Here is a 17,356-nt window from a genome sequence, read left to right as displayed (position 1 = left end):
CACACTTTATATTCTCCTGGGTAGGGCCCCCAACTTGAAACTTACTGGGTGTCCCCATAATGCTAGAACTGGCCCTGTACAAATATAGTTATAGTTACTGTAGAATGATCAACATTTGAATGTGAGGATTTTATCAGTGATATTAAGAAACACTGCTTTCTGTAATTAAGAACCTAGGCAGATAGTGCAAATTCTAAAACACAACTTAAGGGAGGGAGGGACCCCCAGGTATTCCATGGATTGGAACAAGACGCGTACAGACACTGCATTTTCAGTTTGCTGGCATTACCAGGAATGTGCAAGGTTAACAGTATTTATAACCTAATATCATACCTCTCAACCTGTTAATGCAAAAAATCTGGACAAAGCTTGACAAAATGGGGGTACAAATAGGGACATATTTCAAATATTACTCTTATAAACTTAGAAAGTTGCTATAGTAACAGGATTTGTTTTATTATACATGTTCTGAAGTCTGAAACTCAAATGTATGTCATGATTTAGTGACTTCAATCCTGAGATCATCCCAGTGATTTACCAGGAAAAAAGAGGAACACGCCAAAAATCTGGACATTCTGCGAAATCTGTACAGTTGAGGTATGCCTAATATAAACACGGTAACCGCCACCACATTATAATTTGAGAAAAAAATACACAGTAGGCCTCTAAACTTGTTATTCTCTGTACTGTTGGCAGTAGCAGAAATACTACAACAGCAGCACAACATTGTTTCTAATTTTCGAATTTACAGTAACAGAAGACACTGCTGCACCTGACTCGCCAGGTTCTATGTTTTAATACTTTAGGTAACCTAAATTAGGTTGCATCAGACTTCTAAACAAAATTGCTTATTACCCAATTCGCCAATTAACAGGTCTACCATAGTACTCTCCAGTAGGCTGAAAAAAGCTATGTCTGTGAATCCTGGGTAATGTAGTATTATCGTCCAGAAGCAGGTATTAAATATTATTTGCAGCCCATATTTGTGCTGTATTTCCCAGCAAGCTTTACGGTTGTAGGTGGAGTTTGCCGCTAGAGGAGTGATGGCCGTTGGGGCTGGTGACAGGTCTTCCTGAGCAAGGTAGGCAAGTGTGAGAGAGCAGTGTCCATGCTTATGGGCAGTTCTATTTCTCTTATTTATTATGAAATTGTTTAATTGTGAGTGAAATTGATTTGCGAAATGACCTAAAGTGAAATCAAAAAGACAAAACTAAAATATCAGGAGCGGAAAGGGGAGGAGAAAGCTGACAAGTGACAGTCCTTAATACGAGTCCAGTTTTTTTGGGTAAAGAGGAGTTGCTTTAAAACCCTGGAAGTGGTGGTGTTAATTTTGTATTAATAGCAGATCCACCCTTGTTGAGGTGCGTAACGGTTGTAACCAGTTTTGGTAACGGTGGAATAAATTTTAGTCCCACTGACTTGTGACTGCAGACCATTTACTAGTGCGATTTACTTATTAAGACTGCATAATTCAGACTACGAAATAGTTTGTGTTGCATCAACATTGTCACGTTCGACTGAGATTAGTTTTGAATTGGTTTGTAATATTATAACTTTAGGTGAGTGTTCACGTTTAAATTGTAGGTGGTCGAGGTTAGTTGTCACAGATCATAGACTGGTGGTAGCAGATTTCGAACTGTAATGCATCGCTTCCAGCTCACTGTTTCATTTTGCTTTTTGCATGCAGTTGTAGCTCGGGCAGGAAAAGCTTCAAACATGCAATATTTCTTACCACAAACTAATCTCCATATAAATAACTAAAAACGAGTATGAAAATAGGTGCTTGTGCCAACAGTTAAATAAGCAGCACTTGAATAATTTTATACGTACACTACACACAACCTCTGAACTGTCCCTGATTTTGACTCAAATTTTAGCACTGTACCTCTTAATCCCTCCTAAAACTAGTGACTTTTGGAGGAAAGGTGGTGAATTACACTTAATGAATACTGACAATAATTGAGAGTTATAGACTTTTTACCTCAGAAAATATATAGTAATTCATATGCTCTGTCAATATCTCAAGTTAATAGCACTAATATTTTAAGTGTCCCTGATTACCCCTGATTTCTTCTGCATTTGTCCCTGATTGGTTGAGAGCCATGATTACAGTAAGAACTGGATTTGTATGGTCCATGGAATTACAGATACCAGTTAATAACACTAGCACTTGTAAAGAACAGAAAATGTATCCAGTAAACGCATGTTTTACTCTATAAGCTTATTCCTTTACTTGGTAAATGCAAACATAAAATTTTACCAAGGGAAAGTGGAAATGGGATAAAATATACAGTTTATAGTTGCAGAAAGCATTATAAATATGGCACAGATTAGATTTAAGTATACCAAAGCAACTTTTGGTTGTGTGATGGAATATTAAGTAAATTTTACAAATAAGAGCATTCAGAAGGTTAGTGTGATGGGTATATGATAGAAATACAGAAGGGGGTTGGGATAATGAGAAGGATTGTGTGTATGTGACATTTCCAGACAACTGCAAGTTGGGTGCAATTATAATATCCCAAAAAGACTTGTCCATCTTGCAGGAAGGCTTGTCCCAAACAAATAGGTGCAAAAATCCTAGACTAAAGCTAAATGCTAAAAAACTGCATTACTGTATCCACTAGTAGGTCAGCGAAAGTACATCCCTAAGAGCTGAGCCACTTGTTTGGGATTTGGGAACTTACGTGGACATCACCCTAACTTTTGTGTTCAATGTGGTGAGGAAGTCTTGTATTTTACAGCTTATTGATAAGGAGATTGTTTCTTGGTCTGGGTTGTGAATGCCCCCTCTATTCAATCCAACGCCAATCATTTGAGTATAATGCTCCAGAGTGTAGTTCAGGTTTATATGGCGGCTGGGAGGAGGGTAGTTAATACATGGGGAAATATGTATAAAGATATGTGCTGTTATAGTGTAGGTATAGTTATAAATGTTTAGCACTTTGAATCTAGATAATATGCTGAGCTTTAACTTAGCTGCTGTAATGATGGTGTTCATACTTTATCTTGCTGACAGTGACACAGTGAAGTTTAAAGATTTTGCATCTTGAACGGCTGCATGTCCTGTGGAGTTAATAAGCAATTCTAAATGGGGTGGTAGAGGATGATAAGTACTCATGCAGGGTTCACTTTGTTGAGAGGACATTTAGCTGAAGATCTGAATTTAGCAACCAGGCTTGATCATAGGGTAAATGTATGCTGAAGCACTGCATGTGTAACAGATCCAGAAAGCGTCTGAAAAGAGCAATGCTGAGACAGCAGCATATTTTAATTTGGAAGTATTACCATGTTTCTACAACCTTCACAAAGGTAGAAAATAGGAGAGGCTGGCTTGTGTACTAAGCAGTAGTGATCGATTGGCTGTTTTTTATTGGAAAGATGAATTGTTAGTGTAATAGGGGTTTCCTCTTTCCCTGTGTTGATACAACTTTAGAGTTGATATATATCAAGTAGCAAAGGTGGAGCAGCCCCCATCAAGAGATGCAGTGCGGCTTGCCCTCCTGCAGAAAATACTACTTGTGTGTTTTTCTTTCCGGAGTGCTGTCTGCATTACGGAGGCTTCAGTAAGTTCTGATTGCACATAATTTGTAGACTTGTCGGGTGGACAAGGACAGAGTACCGTGAAAGACCAAAAGTGTATTTTGTAGATTGAGGGATGGTATTGTCATCATACAACCTGAGACCTGATTTAAGGGTAGATTTTTGAGCAAAAGGGTGGTGTTAACACATAATCAAGAGACTGATAGCCTGCTTAGGAGGAATTGATAGGTTTATACTGGCAGATACTTTTCTTAAGTCAGGGGTTAAAATACTGACATTGCCATGATTAAGCTCAGTATGTGTATATTTTATTGCGTCAAGGAGAACTTCATCTGTTCAGTAAATGCAATAAGATCTATATTGAGAGACTGTATATGCCATGGTAGTATGCTGATAGAAGCATCCTCCTGTTTCTACAAGATGAAAGCCTGGTCATACCAGGATTGAGTTTGCATATGCTCATCTGACTGTCAAAGTTATGGAAGGATGTAAGGGTACTGAATTGCTTTTATGGAAAGGCAATTTGATCAGAGATGGGGTAAATATTTGGTATTATGTCTACCCCTCCATCAGGTTTTGTTTACATCTTGGTAGAGATTTAAACACTTCTGAATGATAGTGCTATTTCACTTGCAGAAGTACATGAGATAAGTAGGACTGGGTTGTTAATGACACAGAATGCAAGATGGAGAACTCCATGTAGTAGGCTGTAGGAGATGGTTTGAAACCTGTCTTGATAGCCAAGGGTTTAAACCAGTAATCATTTTAGTTAGGACCCTCTAGGATCTTTCAGGATGTCTGTATCTGGACAGATGATGATGCCCAAAGAGGGCATGTCATGTATATAATTGATCTGATCCTAGCTGAGTCTGGAGGGATTATGACTTCTTTTGATATGGGTGAGATGCCTTTAGATATCAGATGGACCTGATAAAAGGATTTCCTGACTAGTAATGTTACATGGTAGATGAAAGCAAGGGAATTGTTGGGGAGGGTGCTAAGATCCCCGACTATGTCAGTTTGGAGTGGGGTATGACAAACAGAGGTACTGCCAGCACAGCTAGCTGGAATTTTGTAAGTAATTATTTCATTTGTGAATATCAAAGTAGTCTATACAAGATGCTTGTGTTACAACTGTACTAGAAGTATATGTTGTGTGTATATCAAACTGCTTTGTACAGAAATTTGTGCTGAAAAGATATTTGTAAAGTGCTGTGTTTAAAAATGTATCCACAATGTGCTCTACTGGAAGAGAACAGACATGTACATATACTGCTGTAACTGTTTAAATGTATATATTTTAACACTGGAAACTGGAATACAGGAGGTTAACCTCAGTCCAGCAAATTTTAGAAAAATATCTGAAATTTAAATTACTTTATAGGCTACGCCATAAAGATGTTTAAATGCAGCTGGAGACGCACAGTCTGTACTAGGAAGATTTCTTTATTGTCTTTAGGGTGAACGAATTGCTACTTTGGAAGTATGAAGGAATGACATTGTTTTATAACTTCCAGCATCTACCAAAGATCTGGGCAAAAGCCGTTGTATGAGTATTTTTACAGATGAGTGCTTAATACTGCCAGCTTCAGCAGTGGGGGTTTGCATATGAAGTAGAAGTCAGACGACCAGAGATGGTCATTCTGCAAGCTATCCCAGCAGTAATATTTTAGATATTTTGAGAGGTCTCTTAGGGAGACGGGACATTCTGCATTATGTCTTGAACCTGACAACAACAAGAACCTTTCACCACATCACCTGCCTTACTCTAATGACGTAAGTTTCTAGGATACAGTACAACTCTTAGATTCAGTCAGGAATATAGTGAAGCTTGATTTAGATGTTTTTCTTTTTGTGTGAGCCTGTACTGTGATGCTATTTTAAATATTCCCTGTGGTTTTGAACTGTGATGTCACTGTAAATATATGTTTAGTATTGTTTTTTGTTCTTTTATTAATTATTAAATGTATGTAAACCTTTCATTGTGGTTGACATGTGTAGAGATATTTAAATTTTGAGAGTACTTGCTTATTTATTTGGTGACACTGTGTGGGCCGCGCCTAATAGTCTTGCTCTTGATCAGGCTACCATTTGTATTAATATCGCTCAGTATTTTGGTTACCCTTGGAAGATCCTCAAGGTAGCTGGCAGGAGTAACTGGTGGCAGTGAAAACTACCTTATAGTCGGGGCATAGCTAGTAAACCTGTGCCAGCCTTTCCCAGGTGTGTGTAAATCAAACCTTAGTGTGTGTCAGCTACTTGGGCAGGGACATGAAGCACTGGTTGGATGACAGAGTGCTGGAGGTCTTGGCTTGGTCACTCAGCTTTGATCACTGGTTGGATGACAGAGTGCTGGAGGTCTTGGCTTGGTCACTCAGCTTTGATCTCAACCGTATAGCCGTGCCAGTGGGGAGTCTTACTGGGGATCTGGAGAAAGAGGAAGAAACCAGCCTTGGACTGATTGTGGTTTGTGTGTGCTCTTAAGGGAAATTGCACTTGATGCAGAGAGCTGCATCTGCAAATACTATGGATGTACCTGTTGTTCTTCCAGTGAATGTCCCCCGCTGTTGCCAGTGGTGAGGATTGAGGCTCCTTGATTACTGGTTGTCACGTGGGGTACTGGCTATACTGTAAGTTGCTGGTTACTTTACCAGATGTGACAATACTGCACTTTTTTAAATATGATTTTAACCATTTTTCTGAATATCATTGGTTTATTAGCTGCAGTTCTCTCTCTAGTGTTTTCATGTCCATGGGCAAACAAACAGTTGTACCCAGCTTTACAGTTGTTGACGAAGTTGGTTGAAGGTTTACGTTTATAGGTTAGAGACATAAATGCCAAAAAGGGAGTCGTCCCAGATCATTCCCATTGTACCTAATCAGCTCCCTCAGCTCTAGGATTGCTAAATGATCCTAAATTGTCTGTGTCACAGTAGGGGCTTCATCCTTTGAGCCACAGAGATGACTTGACAGCAGTGGTTAATGGGTTTATGATGTCAGGAAATCTTTCAGTGAAAGTCTTACTTATGGGGGCTGTACATAATTGCCATTAAAGAAAACTGAGTGTATCCGGGCAATGTCAGCTACCAGGAGTATAACCCACTGGTTGTAATTTGAACAGAAATAATGAATCTGGATGTCTGCTGTTTTTTTAAGAGTACATGATGCAACTGTATTTTGTAGTGAGAGAAATGGGTAGAAAAGAGCTGTGATACGAGAGCTGTGATTCTTTGTATCCCTCCTATTGGTTATCTGTTGAGTGCTTAAGCATGGATACATTTCTTGGTACAGATACCAGCAGTTTTCTGACCACAAACAATACTATTTTTTTCAAGTTCCCATCTGACCGTTGAGGCTCCCCCCAGCCACTTGAGACATTCATTCCTTCTGGGGCAAGGACCTTATGGAGTGATCCCCTTAGAGATAAGCATGCTGGGAGTGGAGCTGCCATCTGCATGAGTGGGAATTTTGCATATGCCCTCAGTCGCCTGCAAATGCCTTCTTGACTTTATGGGGTTTGGCATGTAATGGGCATTGTGCAGGACTGTTTACTTCCATTAGTGATGTAAACTCACAAATGCCTCCCTCCTTCCAAGGTAAATGCCTTCATTGGATGTCCAGCCTCCACAAAGTTGCTGAACACAAAGTATGTATTCCTGGGCATGGTCCTGTCTCCACCCTCCTTGAGAGGGGTGATCAGGCTAAGCCACTCCTTCTTATAACACCTTCCCTGTGCTCCTGAAATGTTGTTACTGTTAATAGATCCTGCATCTCTGGGTTGTAGTTTGGGGGCTTTATCCTACTACACCCCAGAGTTCAATATGGATGATGGATTACTGCTTCTTTTTTGCTTGTGAGCTTGAGTGTGGTTTTATATTAGAAATGTTTTACTATCAAGTAGGTAGTTGGGAGTGTCCATAATTTATATCCTTTTATTCAGAATCATTAGATAATCATTAGATAATTTTACCTTACCTTTTACTAGCTCTTTTCAGTCGAAATGGAAAAAAAATGTTTTATTCTGTAATGGCTGCTAGTTTGTATTTTTATACACCGACAGTTGTCAGTTTTGATGTGTTAGATGTAAGTAAAAAGAAAATGTCTTGCATTTCTGCTGAATTTGTTTGCCATCCTGCAAGTAGACTTAACTTGGCATGGGTTACGTATCTTCTGACTGTTTCATGGAAATGGTTTAGTTTCTGATCCTTAAAATCCTGTGCAACTTTTGAACCTTTTTGCTTTCTTAATGCATGCATATTATGTTACCTTGGTATGCCTTTATAGCTACATTCCATAGTGGCAGTCTGGTGATTTACTAGAGAACATGGGTGCAAAAAGTATGCACTTGTTTGCTCTTAAAATAGAGATTGTAACAGAGGGGTGGCATAAGGATTCATTGAGCAACATGTTTTTCTTGTGCTGATGAGTACATTGGAATGGTTTTAAAACATTTTGCTTGTACTACTTTAGAAAAATTTTTTTTTTAATACTTCTAGTGTCTGTAGGGTGGCCTGATTTCTGTGCTAGAGAAATAGTGAAAATCAGTTAAAGAACAGAGGAATTAGTTGCTGCTTGGAGACCTACTGGCCTGAGAGGCACATGTTTCTGGCAGTTTGGACTTCACATCAGGAAGGATGCATTCTGGAAATTTTGTTAATGTTAATGAGTGACTAGTAGCAATACAGTGACTGTATGTGATAGGCTTGTTTAGATTTTAGCAGTGAATGGGGAAAAATCCAATCCAGACATGTAATAGGGTTGCCAGTGTAAGTGTCGATCACATGGGCTGACAGTCAAGGTTACAGTGAGTAGGCAGAGGGTGGTAATAAATGGGGCACACACAAAGGAAGAGGAAGGAAAACCCCTTTGTGTGTCTCTTGGCACTGTGCATGGTCTAGACAGAAAACTGTACTCTAGTAGAATGTCTGCTTTCCACCTCTTTCCTCCTGAATGGGCAATGGCATACACATGGACGCACAAATACAAAATGTAATGTAAAAGTATTGTGGTTCCTAGTTGGTGTAAAACCTAATGCTATTTACTTGAAGTTGAAAATATGATTTTAAGATGTATTTTCTGAAGACGTGACTTTTCACAGTGCCCAGATCGCAATTCATGTGGGTAAGAGGGAATATTTTGCAGTCAAAATCTGAGGCTTGTGAAAGTCATGGATGGCTGAGATGTGTAAGGAGGACATGATGGAAAACCTAAGAAAATGCTTCACAAGACAGACCCTTTAAATTTTCCTTGCATATTTCAAGTTGCTTGTGACTTAATGGTCTATATCATTAAGCTGTTTTGATGTTCATCGTGTGACACTGCTGCAGTCATTTTGTTTGTTTTAATGGAAAAAAGTTACATGTTTGTAATTTCTGTTTGGTCTGGTGCCATAGCCTTGTAGTGTATCCACAGCAGAGCTTGTGCTACACTGTAGCATCTGTGCCTCTCATTGTATCCACAGCAGTGGAAGAATTGTGCTGCACTGTGGCATCTGTGCCTCATTGTATTCACAGCAGTGGAAGAATTGTGCTACACTGTAGCATCTGTGCCTCTCATTGTATCCACAGCAGTGGAAGAATTGTGCTGCACTGTGGCATCTGTGCCTCGTATTTACAACAGTGGAATAATTGTGCTACACTGTTGGCATCTGTGCCTCATTGTATTTACAGCAGTGGAAGAATTGTGCTACACTGTAGCATCTGTGCCTCATTTGCACATTTATTTGTCTTTGCATTTTTGTCACCACATTTACTTTTAGTTTCTGTCTGGCTAGGTGTCATAGTCTTGTAGTTTAACAATAGTGACATTGCTTTGAGTTTTGCTGCAGGATTCATAACCATTCAAACTGCATACTCAAATTATGTTGATTTTTTTTTATCCTTTGTTAGCTAGGCTAGTAGTTTGTCTTGAGGAGATAACCGAGGTGGTATTTGTACTATCAGGGGAAATTTGGCCAGGGCATCAGGGAACTTCCCATACTGTTCTTTGTTAGGTGCTGTTTAGATCTTTTTATATCCACCCGAGTTGCAATCAATTCAGGCAGATGGAGCCTCAGTAGAATGTCTCATCCAAAGGATGACACACTTCATAGAATGTTACTAGGCTAATGACCGAAGGGGCTTTTCTAAGCCAGGCCACGTTTTCCTGAAAGCTTAATGGTGTCTTGCATCCAAATAGGACATTGAGGGCCAGGCATTTATAAGCTACTGCTGTCTATAAAGGGCATGGGTGCTAGACTGGCTGTAAATTTCTTATTCCCCATCCAGTTGTCTAGGTTGTGCTTAAAATGGGTAATAGACGAACTAAGCTTCACATGGATGGGAAGCCTGCTTCTTAGAAGGGGCAGTCTCTGGGACACCTGTCTCTCCAGCATGTTCTGTTTGTCACAGACAAAACTAAGGTCCCTAGACTTTGTATTTTTGGTACTCTTTGCCTTACAAATATGTAGGAGATTCACAAGTGTGGGATTTGTAGATGCCTTGTAAGTTAGGCACAGACTTCCCCTCTGCAATCTCTAGGAGACTGAGTAGAGGGAAAGGGCTTTATGGTGCTCTGCATAAGGCAGGTTTGTTACCCCTTGTATCTTTTTTGTAAGGAACCTATGAGGTCGCTCTAGTTGCTGCAGATGCCTGGTCATGAGCATAACAAAGGGAATATTGTACTCTGATCGGTTTGATAAGGATGGAGTACAGTGGCATAATGACAACTTTGGACCTAAATGCCATGTCCTTGCTTATAAGTTGCGCAACGTAAAAGGATTTCCTTACCATTGTGGCCACATAGTGGTCGAAGGTACTGTCTATGTGCTTACCCAGATCCCTGCTCACTGGGTCAACTCTTAAGGGTATATTATCGGTATGGTAATTCGTCAAGATGGCTGATTTTCCCAAAGGGTACTGTTACTCATTTTTTAGCACTGAGTTTTAAGACCATGGCTTTGGCACCATTTATTAGTCTTGAAGAATCCTAGTGTCTGCTGGGAAGTTGATGATCACCCCCCCACACACACACTTGCAATCATCTGCAAACTTAGTCAGCCATAAACCTTCAGCATTTGCTTCCATTTCAGATAAATAGATGCCAAAAAGTGGGCCCAGTACCGAGCCCTGGGGGACTCCACTGGTGACTAGCTTCTTGGTGGAGGTGGGCTCACCTATTCTGACCTCCTGGGTCCTGTCAGTAAGCCAGTTGGCTAGCCATCGGGTGATTAAAAGGGTTTATACCCAAGTTAGTGAACTTGTCTGTAATGCCTGAGTGGGGTATTACAGTGGATATAAAAAGTTTACACACCCCTGTTAAAATGCCAGGTTCATGGGTTGATACTAGGCTATCGACCCTTGGGGCCTATACAAGCCTAGCCATAACAATTACCTGGCTATTTCTTCCCACACTGTTTAATTCCCTGGACCCCTGTCTAGCAGGGTGACTGACGTGATCCCCGGGGCGAATTTCCTTTCTCCCATACAGTCGTCAAGGTTCCTTTTGAAGAGAGGTGCTCTGCTTGACTTGTATGGGCAGTCTACTCCAGAGTCTGGGGAGTCTATGGGTTAGGAACCTATCCCTCTAGCATGTTTTGTTTATTGTGATGACAAGATTTAGATCCCTGGAGCATGTGGCTCGGAGGGATTGGGATTTCTTTAAGTGAAGCATGTCCAACAGCTCTGGGTTTGACATGGCCTTGTATGTTAAGCAGAGATCGCCTCTGAGTAGACGAGATGCGACGTAGTATAGCTGGAGTTTAAGGCGGTCAGCATAGGGCATCTGCTTTAGGCCTGTGATTCTTTTAGTGAGGTATTTCTGCGGCATTTCAGTTGTTGCAGGTGTCTTGAGAGGTACATACCAAATGGGGCGCTGTATTCTGTAATGGGTCTAACGAGGGATGAGTACAGTGGGATAATGACCTCCTTTTTTCTGGATGAAAAGCCCTTAGTGATGAGGTGTGCCACATAGAAAGATTTCCTGACTGTTGTGGCGATGTGGTTATCGAAGGCGAGCTGTCCACTTATCACAATTTGTGTTTAGTGTACTGCCACCTATGTGGTAATTCACGGGTACATGTTTTTTCTCCAAACGGGATAACTATACATTTCTTGGCATTGAGCTTGAGCCCATGTCTCTGGCACCAAGCATCTGTTTCTGTAAGGCCCTTTTGTAGAGTATCCACATCATTTGGAGATTCAATAATGGCTCCCAGTGTGCAGTCATCTGCAAACTTTATTAGCCAGAGTCCCTTGGTATTGGCCTGTACTTCAGAGAAGTAGATGCCAAACAAGAGTGGTCCCAGGACTGAACCGTGAGGTACTCCACTTGCCACTGGTATGGAGCTGGATTTGGAGTCGGCTACTTTTACAGTGTGGGTTCTGTCAGTAAGCCAGTTGGTAACCCATCGAGTGATGTAGAGATCAATGCCCAGCTTAGTAAGTTTATCTGATAACAGAGTGGGGGATGGTGTCAACGGCCTTGGCGAGGTCTAGATAGGCTGTGTGGACCGCCTTACCCACGTCCACGGCTCTGGAGACTGATTCAAAGAAGTCAATCAGATTCAGGAGACAAGATCGGCCCTTTACGAACCCAAACTGGGTGGGGTCCAGTGTTTGAAGGTTGCCAATGCCTTTGTTTATAAGTTCCATGATATGTTCCATGGCCTTGCAGATCAGGCTCGTCAGACTGATGAGGCAGTAGTTACTGGGATCCAAGGTGGATCCCCCCCTTGTGGAGTGGGATAACTGTAGCTGTGCGCCACTCAGTGGGCACGAAGTCTGAGGTGAGGCTATGATTAAACATGATACTTAGGTGAGGTGCCAGTTCATTTTGTAGTTCATGTAGTAGACAGCCCAGGATGTCATCTGGTCCCATGGATGCTGTATTCTTAGCTTTGGAGAGTGTTGTTTTTTTTTTTTTTTTTTTACCTGTGTGGCCATTATTACTGGAATTTGGCAATCTTCCAGTATTGAGATGGGCCATTTAGGGGGTGAAGTTGGCACTGAATCTATCTGCCATGATACGGCAGTATCCTTGGGATCATTATATTTTATGCCATTCTGTTGTAGCTCAGAGCAGATCTGAGCATTGCCATTTAGATTCTTGACATAGTTATAGAATGCCTTGTGGTTGTCTTTGGAATCTTTGGCAATTTTATTTTTGTAACTAGCTTTGGAGGATTTTATGAAGGATCTCAGCTTCTTACTGAGGCTGGTAAGGGAGTTTTTTGCATCCTGGGATTTTCCTGTCTTCTGCAACGGTTTCTTCCTTTTGTTGTAAAGTTTGTTTATGGCAGGGGACCACCAGATTGGCTTTTGTTTTTTGGAGGAGAGCATCTTGGTTCTATATGGGATGGCACGATTTATGCATGAGTGGATGTGCTCGTACAGTGCCTTAGTGTAGGACTCAGCAGTCGAACCTTCAGTTCCCATCTGCATGGGTGTCATGAAGTTTGTAACTTCTGACTTGAGTAACATGAAGTTGGCTTTGGAGAAGTTTTTTATGGAGGTTTCCTTACTGGGGTGGGTGGCATGCTTGTACCTGTTACGGTGGCGGTTTTGTCCTTTGAACTTTGCCTAAAAAAGGCACTATAGGGGTGGCAAGAGCCTTTGCCAGTAACCTGAATCCCAGGGGCGACAGGTGCAGACTATCTCTGGCAAAGCATCGTGGTCTGTCGATCATGTCATCCCAGGCAGGCAGATACTGGATCTGCTTTGAATGACACCAGAAGCTTAGCCAATTGTTGAAGTCAATCATTTTGTCCTTATATTGTGATATCATTCTGGGCGATGGCAGGATGCTACTCAGGGCTAGGGTCATACCTGCCTGGGCCACATGATCCGAGAGCTCTCCTGTCTCTCTTCATGTAGTCCAGGGAGGTACATCTCAAATCATTCACTCCAACATAGCCCACAAACTCAGTGTGCCACTCAACCACAGCCCATAAGGCATAACAACGTACCCAACACTGTAGTCATAGGTGACTCTATAGTCAGGCACTGATGTTCCACTAACCAGACTAAACAAGGAGAAAGTTACTGTCTGCTTACTGTCAGGTGCCAGGATCCACCACATAACGCACGCACTCGGGTCACGCCACAACAAGTACAAATATGACACTGTCATTGTCCATGTTGGTGTGAATGACCTGAGACGTACCTCCCTGGACTACATGAAAAGAGACATGGAGGAGCTCTCCAATCTTGTAGCCCAGGCAGGTATGACCCTAACCCTGAGTAGCATCCTGCTATCACCCAGAATGATACCACAGTACAAGGACAAAATTATTGACTTCAACAATTTGCTAAGCTTCTGGTGTCATTTTAAGGGGATCCAGTATTTGTCTGCCTGGGATGACATGATCGACAGACCACAATGCTTTGCCAGAGATGGCCTGCACCTGTCACCCTTGGGATTCCAGATACTGGCAAAGGCTCTTGCCACCCCTATAGTGCCTTTTTTAGGCAAGTTTCAAATGACAAATTCACCACTGTAACAGGTACAAGCAAGCAAAATCTGAGGGTAGTGCTACTCAATGCTAGAAGTCTAAACCTCATAATGCACTCACTCGAGGCATTCCTTTAGTATGGAGAAAATCAATCGTGCAGTGACAGAAACCTGGTTCAGAGCTCCAGAGAGCACCCCTGCATTACCAGGCTATAATTCATACCACACCTTTCGGCCACCTAACCCGGAACGAAGCACTAAAAGTGGAGGAGTGTCCGTATTCATTAAGGATATCCACATCTCCAGGCTAGTTGCACAGCATAATGCATCTGAGATTATCGAAGTGCAATTAACTCTGGGCAAGACCGCAATCCAAACTGTAGCTTTCTACAGACCCCCCCCCCACCATGCCCCAGGATTCCCACTTATAATGGGGCGATTTCAAGTACCCCACCATTAACTGGGAAATCTACTCCTGTACCAACTCTCTTGCTCAATGTTTTGTGGAATTCATAAATTCCAATGCCTTGAATCAACTTATTCACACCCCCACCAGGGGCAGCAATATCCTACACCTGGTCATTACCAACATGGGCAACCGGTGTTCCACACCAGAGGTCAATTCCTCATTGGTCAGATCCGACCACAAGCTAATCACGCTAGACATCCACATCCCACCCCCAGTGTTCCACACCAGAGGTCAATTCCTCGTTGGTCAGATCCGACCACAGGCTAATCACCCTAGACATCCCTCCCCTACCCCCAATTAGGGAAACCACCGTAAAAAAACTTCTCCAAAGCCAACTTCACACTTCTTAAGACAGAAGTGGCAAACTTCATGACACCCATGCAGATGGACAATAGAGGTACGACTGCTGAATCTTGCACAAATGCAATTTATAAGCACTTACACAAGTGCATGGATCATGCTATCCCTAATAGAACCAAGATGCTATCCTCCAAAAAAAGGAAGCCAATCTGGAGGTCCTCTGCCATAAACAAACTCTACAACAGAAGAAAGAAACTGTTGCAAAAAAGAGTAAAATCCCATGACTGGGGGAACTCCCTGGTCATCCTCCGTAAGGAGCTGAGATCCCTCATAAAATCCTCCAAAACTAGTTACGAAAACAAAATTGCCACTGACTCTAAAGACAACCACAAAGCATTCTATAGCTATGTCAAGAATCTTAATGGCAACACTCAGATCTGCTCTGAGTTACAGTACAATGACACTAAATATACATAAACAACTGATATTGCAAACATCCTGACAGATAGGTTCAGTGCAAGCTTTACCCCCCTCTCACCCCCTAGAGGGCCCATCTCTATACCAGACGAATGCAAAGTTCCTGTAATCACGGCTGCACAGGTAAAAAACGCACTCTCCAAAGCCAAGAAAACAGCATCCATGGGACCGAACTGGCAGCCTACCTAAGTACCATGTTCAATCATAGCCTCACCTCAGCCTTTGTGCCCACTGAATGGTGCACCACGACGGTTATCCCACTCCACAAAGGGGGAGCCATGACAGACACCGGGAACTAGCGCCCCATTAGCCTGACGAGCCTGGTCTGCAAGGCCATGGAACGCATCATCATGGAACTCATTAACAAAGACATTGGTAATCTCCAAACTCTGGACCCTACCCGGTTCGGGTTTGTAAAAAACAGATCATGTCTCCTAAACCTGATTGGCTTCTTTGAAGCAGTCACCAAAGACATAGATGAGGGTAAGGTGGTTCACACAGCTTATCTAGATCTCGCCAAGGCTTTCAGCACCATCCCCCACTCTGGAATTATAGATAAGCTCACTAAACTAGGTATAAATCCCTATGTCACAAGATGGGTTGCCAACTGGCTCATGGACAGAACGCACACTGTGTGAAAGTAGCAGACTCCAAATCTGACTTCAGACCAGTGACAAGTGGAGTACCACAGGGTTCAGTCCTGGGTCCTCTCCTGTTTGGTATCTACTTCTCTGAAGTACAGGTTAACACAGAAGGTCTTTGGCTAACAAAGTTTGGAGATGACTGCAAACTAGGAGCCATAATCAAAACTCCTAACGATGTGGACATACTACAAAAGGGCCTCACTGAGACAGATGCCTGATGTCAAAGCCATGACCTGAAGCTCGGTGCCAAAAGCTGTGTCATCCCCTTTGGTAAAAACTCTGTACCCATGAACTACCGCATAAGTGGTAGTCTACTTAACGCAGAAAGTGTGTTAAGAGACCTTGGAACACAGGTGGACAGTAATCTCTCCTTTGATAATCACATCGCCACAGTGGTTAGGAAATCCTTCTACATAGCTCACCTCATCACAAAAGGTTTCTCATCCAGAAAAAAAGAGGTCATTGTTCCCCTCTATGCATCACTCATTAGACCCATTATATAGTACAACGCCCCTTTTGGTATGTTACCTCAGAAGACCTCTACAATAACTGGAAAGGCCACATAAATACCTCACAAAGAGGATTACTGGCCTCAAACAGATGCCCTATGCAGACAGTCTCAAAAACTCCACCTTTACTCTGTTGCATATCTCCTACTCAGAGGCGATCTCTGCCTAACATACAAAGCTATGTCAAACCCAGAAGTGTTGGACATGCTCCACTTAAAGAAATACCAATCCCTCCGAGCTACACACTCTAGGGACCTAAACCTTGTCACCACAATAAACGGAACATGCTGGAGGGATAGATTCCTGTCCCAGAGACTTCCCATACTCTTGGAACAGACTACCTATCTATGTCAGAGTTCCTCATTAGCACTCTTCAAGAAAAATCTTGATTGGATGAGAAATAGGAAATTCATTCCAGGGATCACTTCTGTGGCTCTGCTCGACAAGGGCACAGGAAAATAATTTTCTTGGGTGGCGAAAGCCAGGGTACCTTTTTGGCTAGGCTTATATAGGCCCTAGGGCTAATAGCCTAGTACCTACCTATGACATATTTGTACTTGTGGAGTGACTTGAGTGCTTGCGTTATGTGGCAGATCCTGGCACCCGACAGGCAGCTGACTGTAATTTTCTCCTTGTTCAGCCTGTTGAGTGGGAAATTAGTCATAGGTGACTCTATAGTCAGGCACACTGAAGTGTTAGGTACATTGTCTTGCTTTAGGGGCTGTTTCTGGGTGGCACACTGGTGTTGTGAGCTATGTGACACTTTGGTTGTGATTGCGGTTTGCGTTTCAGCTTCGGAGGTCCTTTTTTGCTTGGGCAGGTTACAGTTAAGGGCCTCCGCATATCTGGATGTAGTGTTGCTGTGTGTGGGTGTTGGTGGTGTGGGTTTAGAAGGGCTATGTGTTGCTTGAGGTGTAGTGCGGGTGTTAACCTTCTCCTCTTGACTGTCTAGCACAATCTTGTGTGAAGAGATCTTTGCTTCCAGT

At 42.3% G+C, this 17,356-nt stretch overlaps 1 protein-coding gene across 1 annotated transcript in view; it reads left to right on the top strand.

Moving 5' to 3' along the window:
* Positions 1 to 990: 990 nt before the first annotated feature.
* DNAJC18 (DnaJ heat shock protein family (Hsp40) member C18) overlaps positions 991 to 17,356 on the top strand; it is a gene marked incomplete at its 3' end in the record, with an annotated part of 495,263 nt that continues 478,897 nt past the window's right edge. Inside the window, 1 exon segment of the mRNA XM_044068998.1 lies at positions 991 to 1,081.

The sequence above is a fragment of the Protopterus annectens genome, chromosome 4.part0 (assembly GCF_019279795.1).
Source record: "Protopterus annectens isolate FY-2018-M chromosome 4.part0, PAN1.0, whole genome shotgun sequence".
NCBI lineage: Eukaryota > Metazoa > Chordata > Ceratodontiformes > Protopteridae > Protopterus > Protopterus annectens.
Note: the sequence above shows the minus strand (reverse complement) of the source record. Positions and strands in the feature narration are given on the sequence as shown.